We start from the raw sequence: 10416 nt of genomic DNA, 5'->3' as shown, positions 1-10416 counted from the left end.
TGAGCCATCTGTTTTATTTCCATTTCTTCCCTTTGTTTTCTCTTCAGTACAGCTTGAGTCCTGACTATGCAGAGTTTTGAGACATTTGCTATTTATATTTCTACTCTTATCTTTGAAGAAATTTGCTCTTTTTAAAAAAATCTTCCCAGAAACTTAAGATTGCCAAAAATATGAAAAACTTAATGTTACCAAAGAAGCTGTGATTTAAATATATACAATATGGGAGTCTTTCTAGACATTATAGTCTTCAGTCCTGTGATTTTTTTTTCTTTTTTTTTTTCTTTGAAGCAAAACAATCCTATTTTTGTATGAAATTTTACCCAAGTGTATTGGAGTCTAATACATTAAATAAAAAGTAGAATGTTCTGGCTGGACATAGTGGTGCATGCCTGTGATTCCAGCATTTGAAATGCAGAGACAGGAGGATTGTGTGTTTGAGTCTAGCTGGGATATATAGCTAGATTCTGTCATAAAACTAAACACAAAATGTTGGTTGCTCTGGCAGGAAGAACTTGAACCTTTCCCTCCTCTGCCTCCTGACCCTAGTAGCCCAAAGGCCCTTTAAAAAGTTCCAGCCCCATGAAGAAGCCACATTGCCTAAACCTCAGAATACTTTCCCTGAAGCTAGACAAAGTACTATAGACCCAAATCTATAGATAGCTTTTATTTCTCCCTGTTTTCTTTTTTCCCTGCCAGTTCCAGAACTTGAACTCAGGGCCTAGAGTTCTCAAGCATTTATTTTGCTCACAGATGGCATTCTACCACTTGAGCCATGCCACCAGCCCCAGCTTTTTTGCTGGTTTACTAGAGATAAAAGTCTACCAGATTTGTCTGGCTGGGCTGGCTTCTAACCTTGATCCTCAGCTCTCAGCATCCTGAAAGGAGCTAGTGGCATGAGCCACCAGAACCCTATCTTTTAAGTAAAAGAGTAACTTAATAAGAAGCCAGCTGGGCACCAGTGGCTCATGCCTGTAGTCCCCTACCTACTCAGGAGGCTGAGATCTGAGGGTCCCAGTTCAAAGCCATCCTGGGCAGGAAAAGCTGTGAGACTCTTATCTCCAATAAACCACCAGAAAACCAGAAATGGCACTGTGGCTCAAGTGGTAGAGTGCTAGCCTTGAGCTGAAGAACTGAGGGACAGCGCCCAGGCCCAGAGTTCAAGACCCATGACCGATTAAAAAATAAATAAATAAAATAAAGCCAGATGTGGCAGTGTATAACTATAATCTCAGAACTCAGACTCTCAGCTAGGGCAGAAGGATCTCAAGTTCAAGGCCAGCCTGAGTTGCATAATGAAGCCCTTTTGAAAAGAAAATTATTTAAGGAGGCCTTGACAAATCTATAAATACTTAAGAACTGTTTTTATCAGAATATTTTGAAATGCACATATAACTTTGAAACTAGTTCTTCACAAATAAACATAGAAAAAATACACTGGAACCTGCTTAGTGAACCAAGAGATTTATGCCTATTAAATTTGTTGGGAATTTTAAAATAATAGAGGTTCTAAATCCAGTAAAGTTAGTATGGACAGGTAAGTTAAGGCTGTAATTCACTGCAATTTCAGTTAAGATCCCAGAAGATAAAAATAATCTCGTTTGGGATTGGGATTTTTATATTATTTTTCCTCTATAGTGTCCTATAAAATCAATCTCTCTCTCTCTCTCTTTTTCTCTCACTCACTGAAGACTGAACTCAGGGCCTCACATATGCTAGGCAAGTGTTCTACCACTTGAACCATGAGTCTCGTCTAAAATACATTCACATTAAAATAAAAACAAGGGAGCTAGAAAGGTGGCTCAGTGGTAGAGTGCTTGCCTTGCATGCCTGAGGCCCTGGGTTCGATTCCTCAGCACCACATAAGCAAAAAGAAAAAAAAAGCCCGAAGTGGCGCTGTGGCTCAAGTGGTAGAGCACTAGCCTTGAGCTGAAAAGCTGAGGGACAGTGCCCAGGCCCAGAGTTCAGGCCCCACGACCGGACCTCAAAAAAAAAATAAATAAATAAAATAAAGTAAAAACAAGAAGAAATAGAATGTAAAATTACAAAGTTTAAAATTAAGGCAACTTGGGTTGGTTTAGTATCAACAGAGCCTCATCAGAGGCAGTTCTAAAGAGTAATACTTGTATGGAATAAAGCAGCATTTTATTTTATTTTATTTTATTTATTACCAGTCCTGGGGCTTGAACTCGTCCTGGGCACTGTCCCTGTGCTTCGTTTGTGCAAAGCTAGCACCCTACCACTTGAGCCACAGTGCCACTTCTGGCTTTTTCTTTTTATATGGTACTGAGGAATTGAAGCCAGGGCTTCACACATGCTAGGCAAGCACTCTACTGCTAAGCCACCTAGCTCCTCAAGGCTTCTTAAAAAGGACTAAAAGGGCTTGGAATGTGGCTCAAGTGGTAGAGCACCTGCTTAGCAAGTGCAAGCCCTAAGTTCTGCCAAAAAAAAAAGCAGCAGTGAAATGCCCTGGGAATATAATTCAGTTGTAGAGCGCATAGAGTATTTACATAGCATAAGTCCCTAAATTCAATCTACAATACCACCGAAAATGATGTATAAAAAGGGAAGCAAGGCTAGAAGTAATAGCAGACACCTGAAATCCTAGCACTCAGGATACTGAGGTAAAAAGATCATGAGTTCAAGACCAGCCTAGGTTGTATAACAGGATCCTGTCACTTGAAACCAGGAAACTCAGTGGTAGAGCACTTGCATAGAATATATGTTAAGGCCCTGGATTTGATCCTCAGCACCAGATAAAAAAATAAAAGGCGATCTCCAATCTAAGAATGGTGAACAAAGAAATTGGCAAAAATGAAGCAAACACAGGCTTCACAAAAAAATAGCAATCATGTCTGCTGGAGGAATAGAAGAATTTGAGAGGCATTCTTTACACTGGGAAACACACAGCCTTCAAGACAAATGAAGGCTCTCGGGAAGTACATGAGATTTTTTGAGAAACCAACTGCACTATTTTCCACCATCCCTGTTGTCCCACTTAGAAAAGACAAACTTCTTGTTGTCTCCTGTACTACTTAGAATATGGCGCAATATTCCTGGGCCTAAAAGCATTCTGGGTTGCCAAGTAGAGAGACAATGTGAGCAGTTTTATTTATATATGGAGACCTCAGGCTGGGAGGGTCGCTCGGTGCTCAGCGGTAGATTGTTTTCCTAGAATGCATGAAAGCCTGGGTTTAATTCTCAGCACTGAAAAGAATAAAATACCTCGTATATCATTCCTGTCAAATGTCATATCAGTCCTGAGAAAGTAAAGCAAAGAGAGCGTTAGGAAAAAATATTGTGTCTAGCAGTATTTTATTTCACCCAGTCAGCAAACTTGTGACACAGCTCCGTCTTTCTTATTGAGAAGTGAGATGTTGTTTGTAAAAATATAAAATGAAAGCTGACTTTTTCCAACAGAAGGTAAAATCTGTTTTGACGGCTTGCTTTGCCAATGAGGACTTTCTAGTTCCTTTATATGGGAGACATTTTCCATCATTAGAATTATCCCGAATGTGCAGCTACAAAAGTTCTGGCAAAATATATTTAAAGCAAAAGATTAAAACATATCAAAAAATATTGTGCAAATGTTGGCAAGGATGTGGACAAATTGGAACCTTTAGGCATTGCCAATGGGAATGTAAAATGGTGCAGCTGCTATGGAAAGTAATGCCAATTCTTCCAGAGAAAAAATATAAAATCAAACATAGAATTACCATTTGATCTAGCCAATTTCATTTCTGGGTATACACATGCAAGAGTTGAAAACAGTGACTCAGACATAGCTGTAACACCAGTGTTTGTAGTAGTTATTCACAATAGCCAATAGGTGGGAACAACCCCATCTTCATCAAGGGATCAATAAAATGAGGTGCATGCATACAATGGAGTTTGCAGGCTCAAACAGGAAGGGCATTCTGTGAACATGATAAAATATGCATGAACCTCGTAGACATTATGGTAAGTGACAGAAGCCAGACACAAGAACAAATACAAAGCCCCGCACTGGTGGCTCATGTCTGTAATCCTTGCTACTCAGGAGGCTGAGATCTGAGGATTGCAGTTCAAAGCCAGCCTGGGCAGGAAAGTCTGTGAGACTCTTAAATTAATGACCAGAAAACTGGTAGTGGCACTGTGGCTCATTTGGTAGAGCACTAGCCTTGAGCTGAAGAAAAAAGAACTTATGAAGATTATTGTGGTGATCTCTGGACAGCATTGTGAATGTACTTAATGCCTCTGAACTATAAAATGATGCTGTTTATTTTACCAGTATATGAACATAATTTATATACATGTAGACACCCCTTTAGCCGTCCTCCAGATGCCCCTCTTTTTTGTTTTTTGTATTTGTTGGTTATGTGTTTGTATTTGTTGGTTGCTTAAACTCTGGGCCTGAGCACTGTCCAAGCTCTTCAGCTCAAGGTAAAAGGTCTACCACTTGAGCCACAGCGCCACTTCCGGTTTTCTGGTGGATTGTTGGAGATAAAAGTTTCACAGGCTAGGTGCCAGTGGCCCTTGCCTATATCCTAGCTACTCAGGCTGAAATCTGAGAATTGCGGTTCAAAGCCAGCCCAGGCAGGAAAGTATGAAACGCGCATCTCCAATAAACTACCAGAAAACCAGAAGTGGCACTATGGCTCAAGTGTTAGAGCATTAGCCTTGAGCTGAAGAGCCGAGGGACAGCGCCCAGGCAGAGAGTTTAAGCCCCACGACCCACGACTGACCAAAAAAAAAAAAAATTCATGGACTTTAATGCCCCGGCTGGCTTTGAACAGTGGGCCACCGGCACCTGGCCAGCCCACCTCTTTTTTGCTTTATGTTTGTGGGTTTTTTGCTGTTGAAACAGTATCTTGCTGTGTGGCTTCAAACTTGTGATCCTCCAGCCTTAGCCTCCCAAGCACTGAGATTACAGGCATGTAACATCACATCCAGGTCAGTCTCTTTCTTCCTCAGTAATAAAATCATATTAAGGGGCATAAGACTCCATTAACTGTATGTGTAGAGTTTATTTCTGGATCTCAACTCTCTTTCATAGATAGGTATCTTTATGTCAGTACAAAACTGTTTTGTAGGAAGTGGCACTGTGGCTCAAGTGGTATAATGCTAGCCTTGAGCTGAAGAGCTCAGGGACAGTGCCCAGGCCCAGAGTTCAAGCCCCACAACCAACCAAGTAGTAGTACTTTATTTTTTGCCAGTCCTGGGGCTTAAACTCATGGCCTGGGCATTGTCTTGGGCTTCTTTTGCTCAAGGCTAGCACTATACAATCTGAGCCACAGTGCCACTTCCAGCTTTTTTTCTGTTTATGTGGAACTGAGGAACCGAACCCATGGCTTCATGCATGCTTAGCAAGCACTCTACCACTAAACCACATTCCCAGCCCTTGTAGTAAGTTCTGAAATCAGGAAGTGTGAATCTGCCAATTTCCTTCTTTTTCAGGATGATTGGAGATACTGAGCATCTTCCTCTTCCATATGGCTGTTAGAATCCACTTGTCCACAAATTGTCATTGAGTCTGTAGATGAATTTTAACAATATTAAGTTCTGATTTATGGACAGGGGTGTGTCTGCTTATTAAGCATTTCACTCAGTAATGCTTTCTGCCTTGCAGTGTATGAGTCTTGCCCTTTCTTTGTTAAACTTATTCTAAATATTTTTTTCTTTTTGATGAGTTTCTTTTTTTGTTGTTGGTTGTGGGGCTTGAACTCTGGGCCTGGACATGTCCCTCAGCTTGTCAGCTCAAGGCTAGCGCTCTACCACTTGAGCCACAGTACCACTTCCGGTTTTCTGGTGGTTTATTGGAGTAAGAGTCTCACAGACATTCCTTCCTGGGCTAGCTTTGAACTGTGATCCTCACATCTCAGCCTCCTGAATAGCTAGGGTTACAGGTGTGAGCCACTGGCGCCCAGCTTAGTTGTAATTCTTAATGTCCTCTGGAAGAAAAATATAACCCTAAAAATGTACAGTTCTGATCACGCCTGTAATTTAACATTGGCAATGCGTAGAATCTCAGAACTAAGAAGCTGATGCTGGGGTTAGAACATGGCCTCATACCTGCTAGACAATCACAAACTCTAACCCCAAGGTTTTGTTTAGTTGGTTGGTTTGTTAAGACTTTTTTTTTTGGTCCGGTCGTGGGGCCTGAACTCTGGGCCTGAGCACTGTCCCTCAGCTCTTCAGCTCAAGGCTAGCGCTCTACCACTTGAGTCACAGCGCCACTTCTGGCTTTTTTCTTTTTTTGCTTATGTGGTGCTGAGGAATCGAACCCAGGGACTCAGGCATGCAAGGCAAGTGCTTTACCACTGAGCCACCTTCCCAGCCCCGGTTTGTTAAGACTTTTAAGCTTGACTTTCTTGTTCTTCCTATTGAGAAGTAAAAGTAGCATAACCTAAAAAAAAGTAGCATACCCTCCAGCTAGATTCACAATTTTAATGTTTCTCACACTTTTAGTTCATATAGACGTGTACATTTTTCATACAAATGCATGTGTACTTTGATTTCTTGCTGGAACATTATAAAACCTCACCCTTGATGTATCTTCTAAAAACAGGGATGTTTTCAATTATCACGCAATTTTTTTTTAAGTTTTGGGTGTGCTTTTGTTTCTGTTTTTCCAGTCCTGGGCCTTGACCTCAGAGCCTGGACACTGTCTCTGAGCTTCATTTGCTCAAGGCTAACACTCTACCACTTGAGCCACAGCGCCACTTCTGGCTTTTTCTGTTTACGTGGTATTGAGGAATCGAACTCAGGGCTTCATATATGCTAGGTAAGCACTCTACCACTGAGCCACATTCTCAGCCCTTTTTAAGAAATTTAACAACTGATTTGTTACCTGATATTCCCTACACATACAAAATTCTTCAAGCCCTCAAATTTGACTTATTCAGGACAGTCCCTCTGCTATTTCTTCTTTCTCAACATTGTAATTTATGAGGGTACAAAACCAACTGTCATGACAGAAGTCCCACGGAGATCTGTATTTGTCGGTTTGTTTCCTTGTGTAAAACACTGAAGTTGAACATTTTTGGATGATGTGTACACTTCTTATTCTGTCGCATCAAGAGGCACAGACACTGGCCCACCTCATCTCTGGTGGTTGTGTGTGTGATCATTTGATCAAAGCTGAATTGCCCACTGTTCAGTTCCCTTCTTTGTAATAACTACGCTGTTGAGAAATACTGATATTATAGAAATACTGATCAGATTTTGTTCCTCATCACATGGCACATAGTGTCATGTCCTGATGACCTTTGCCCCAATTTTTTAGTTTTCCACCCCAGTGGACTGGATCACACAGTGAGTGTATGAACACACCTTCACCAGGGTGCTGAAACCATGAAGTCTCTTCTCAGGCCTTGCAGCTATCCTGTACCCCTGCGCCCTCTAGTGGTAAGATGTGGGCACCTAGCTAACCTGTTCCTATGCAATGTGATTGGAAGGCCACAACCTTAGGGCCGTGATGTGTGGTGCATGTCCTCCATGCTTGTTTTACTTACTGTAGGTAGCTATGGCCACCAGGCCTTGGCTAGTGCTAAACAGTGCTGATAAACTGTGACCACCACGTGTGAAATCAAGCACACTGCCTACTTTGGTAAATTTAACTGGAACAAAGCCCACCTTCAGTAATGGTTTGGTTTTGAAGTATGAAGCCATCTGCTGATTGGGCACTAGCTTAACAGGTCTCATCTTCCATAACCCAGAATCTCATGAAATTGGATTTTCACTGAGCCTTTGGCCGTCTGTTCTTCTGTCCAGTGTTCCTTCACTGTTACACTGTGACAGATGAGTGACTTTACCATTTAACTCATTTAACACTGACTCCAGCTTTGTGTTTTTGTGTTAATTAAGCTGAGGCACAGAAGGATCTGTTTTCAAGGAACCTAAGGAGAGGAAGAAGCATGTCAGAATGCAAAGGGGCAAACTCAGCAGTACCCCAGAACTTCACAAGTGCCAGTGTCACCAAATGGAGGCAAATGGAAGTGGCCTTTACCCTAAAACACACCGAGACGGTGGGTGGTGTGGGATAAGAAGGGTTGGTGCATTTTAAGTAGAAAATGAAGGAAAAGGAGAGAAAAAGTTGGGTAGTTACTGCCAACGAGGCCCCTCCGGCTTAAGTTACCAGTAAAGACTGGTAACTGGTGTCTACTGGTGTGGTAATTGTATTTGTCTCATCACAATACAAATAATGTGCATGTGTGCATGATAGTAATGGAGCTTGAACTCAGGGCCTCATGCTCTCACTTGATTTTTTTTATTCAAGGCTGGTACTCAGACACTTGAGCCACAGCTTTGTGTACAGCTTTTTTGGTGACTAATTGGAAGTAAAGAGACTCACAGACTTTCCTGCCTGGGCTGGCTTTGAACCAGGATCCTCAGATTTCAGCCTCAAATAGCTGAGTAATTTTCAAAAGGCCTTATATAGACTCTTCCCATCATGGCCCTCACTGGACACATGCTGTAGGCCATGGCTTCACATTAGCAGTGTCACCCTTCTGCAGGTGACCTCTCCCAGAGCCACTACATTCTGAGGCAGAGTTAAGAGCTGTGGTCAGTTCTTCCTCTAAAGGAATGGCACACTGAAGTTGGCAGCTGGAGAGAGGTTATGTGGATGTAGGAGCCTTCAAGTGGAAGGGCTTGGCCTTGAAAATACCTATCTACAGATAAGAAACTGGGCCAGGTGATTTGCGGTCACACTACCAGCTGTGCATGCTCTCATTTGCTGAGGAAGTCCCACAGTGTAGACCCCCATGCTCCTCCCGCAGCAAGCAGCTGGGACCAACAAGGAGTATGTTCTTTGAGACCATCCTGGGTGTTGGGAGGGGTACACTTGCCAGGTGCTTTACTGAATACATCTGTGTAGTGCCCTAGTCTGCTCCGGTGGGCCCTGGAGACTGCAGGGGAGAGTGCTGTATTGCCCCCGGGATAGAACTAATGTCGCTGAAATTGTGGTCAAGTGGTAGCAAGTGTGAAGCCCTGAGTTCAAATCCCAGTACCACAATGATGATGGTGATGATGAGCTGTCCTAAACACACTACCTGGGCCCTTCCTGAGGCTAGAGGTTGAGACACAGGTTCTACTGTCCACCGTGATACTCACTTTGTGACCTGGAACAAGTATCTCAGCCTGTGTACTCATAGCCCTAGACTATCTGCTACCTTTTCATATTCTCTTTCAAAGGAAGAGTTTGAAGAGGGGGACACTATACACATAGGACTGGAAGCAAGGGGAGAGCAGAAAGGAGCAACTTGTCAATTTATACCCAACAACCATGGCTCATCCCTATAAGCCTCGCTACTTAGGAAGCTGGGATCTGAGGATCCTGGTTCTAAGCCAGCCAGAGCCAACAAATCCAATAGACTCCTCTCCAATTAACCAGCAAAAGCCTTAAGTGGAAATGTGACTCAAGTAGGAGAGAGAAACAGAGTGAGACCCTAAGTTCAAGCTCTAACACAAAACAACAGTTCTGACACTCTTCCCCTCAGAAGACCTATGGCTTCTTGGACATGGACTATTTGTTTCCTGTAGAAGAAATAGCTCATCAGAGTCACCATCCTACCCCAGCCCCTCTTAAGATACACCTGTTCCTCCCCCTGAGCACAGGTGGCCCTTGGAGCTAGGACAGCACTTAAGCCTCTACTCCCTTCTGGCAGGGTCCTGAGCAAGATGGTCCGGGCAGGCTCAGCCTAACAGAACTGTACCCACAGCCTATCCAGCCATGTTGCTCCCCAACCCAAACAGAAGCTCCAGCTCCCTGTTGTGTCCCCTTCCCTACTGCTGACTCATCCCAGCTGCACCCCTTCCCGACCTTGGGGGCCTCCACAGGAATCTGCACCTGATAGGGCTCTGCTCCTCTGGCACAGCTGGTCATTTTCTCACATTATCCAAGGTGCCAGCCCCTCTTTTCCCAGGGCGGCTCCACACATTTCCCCTCTGCAGTGTGAGATGTCGCTGCCCCTCCACCCATGCACCCCTTCCTCCTGACCACACCCCTGTGCACAGGCCTCCACCCAGGCCCACACCAGCCTTCTTGGCCTCTGAATCTTTCCACTGACTTCATCTCCAAAGACCTTTCCTTCTTCCCCACACCAGGAACCCAGAGGTGGTGTGCCAGGGCCTCTCCCACCGTCTCTTCCCTAGCAGGGCCTCCAGCCCACTTCTGTCTCTACTCCCAATCACTGGCCCCCACGTCTGTCTTAGACTGCATACTCCCTGGCCCCCACGTCTGTCTTAGACTGCATACTCCTTCACCACTCTTGTTCAACTCAAAATCACCTTAGTCTTCCTACTTCTGACAGTCTGATTGCCTTTTCCTGAGCACGTTTCACACAGATACAAAGCAGCCCGGGAGACTGGGCCCTCCTGATCAAAGGGCACCCACCTCAGCCATGCCAGCCTATGTCCTGGTCCCCCAGTGCGCCCCCC

The sequence above is a fragment of the Dipodomys spectabilis genome, unplaced genomic scaffold (assembly GCF_019054845.1).
Source record: "Dipodomys spectabilis isolate Male_0828 unplaced genomic scaffold, ASM1905484v1 ptg000004l, whole genome shotgun sequence".
Classification (NCBI taxonomy): Eukaryota; Metazoa; Chordata; class Mammalia; order Rodentia; family Heteromyidae; genus Dipodomys; species Dipodomys spectabilis.
This window is presented reverse-complemented; position numbering follows the sequence as displayed.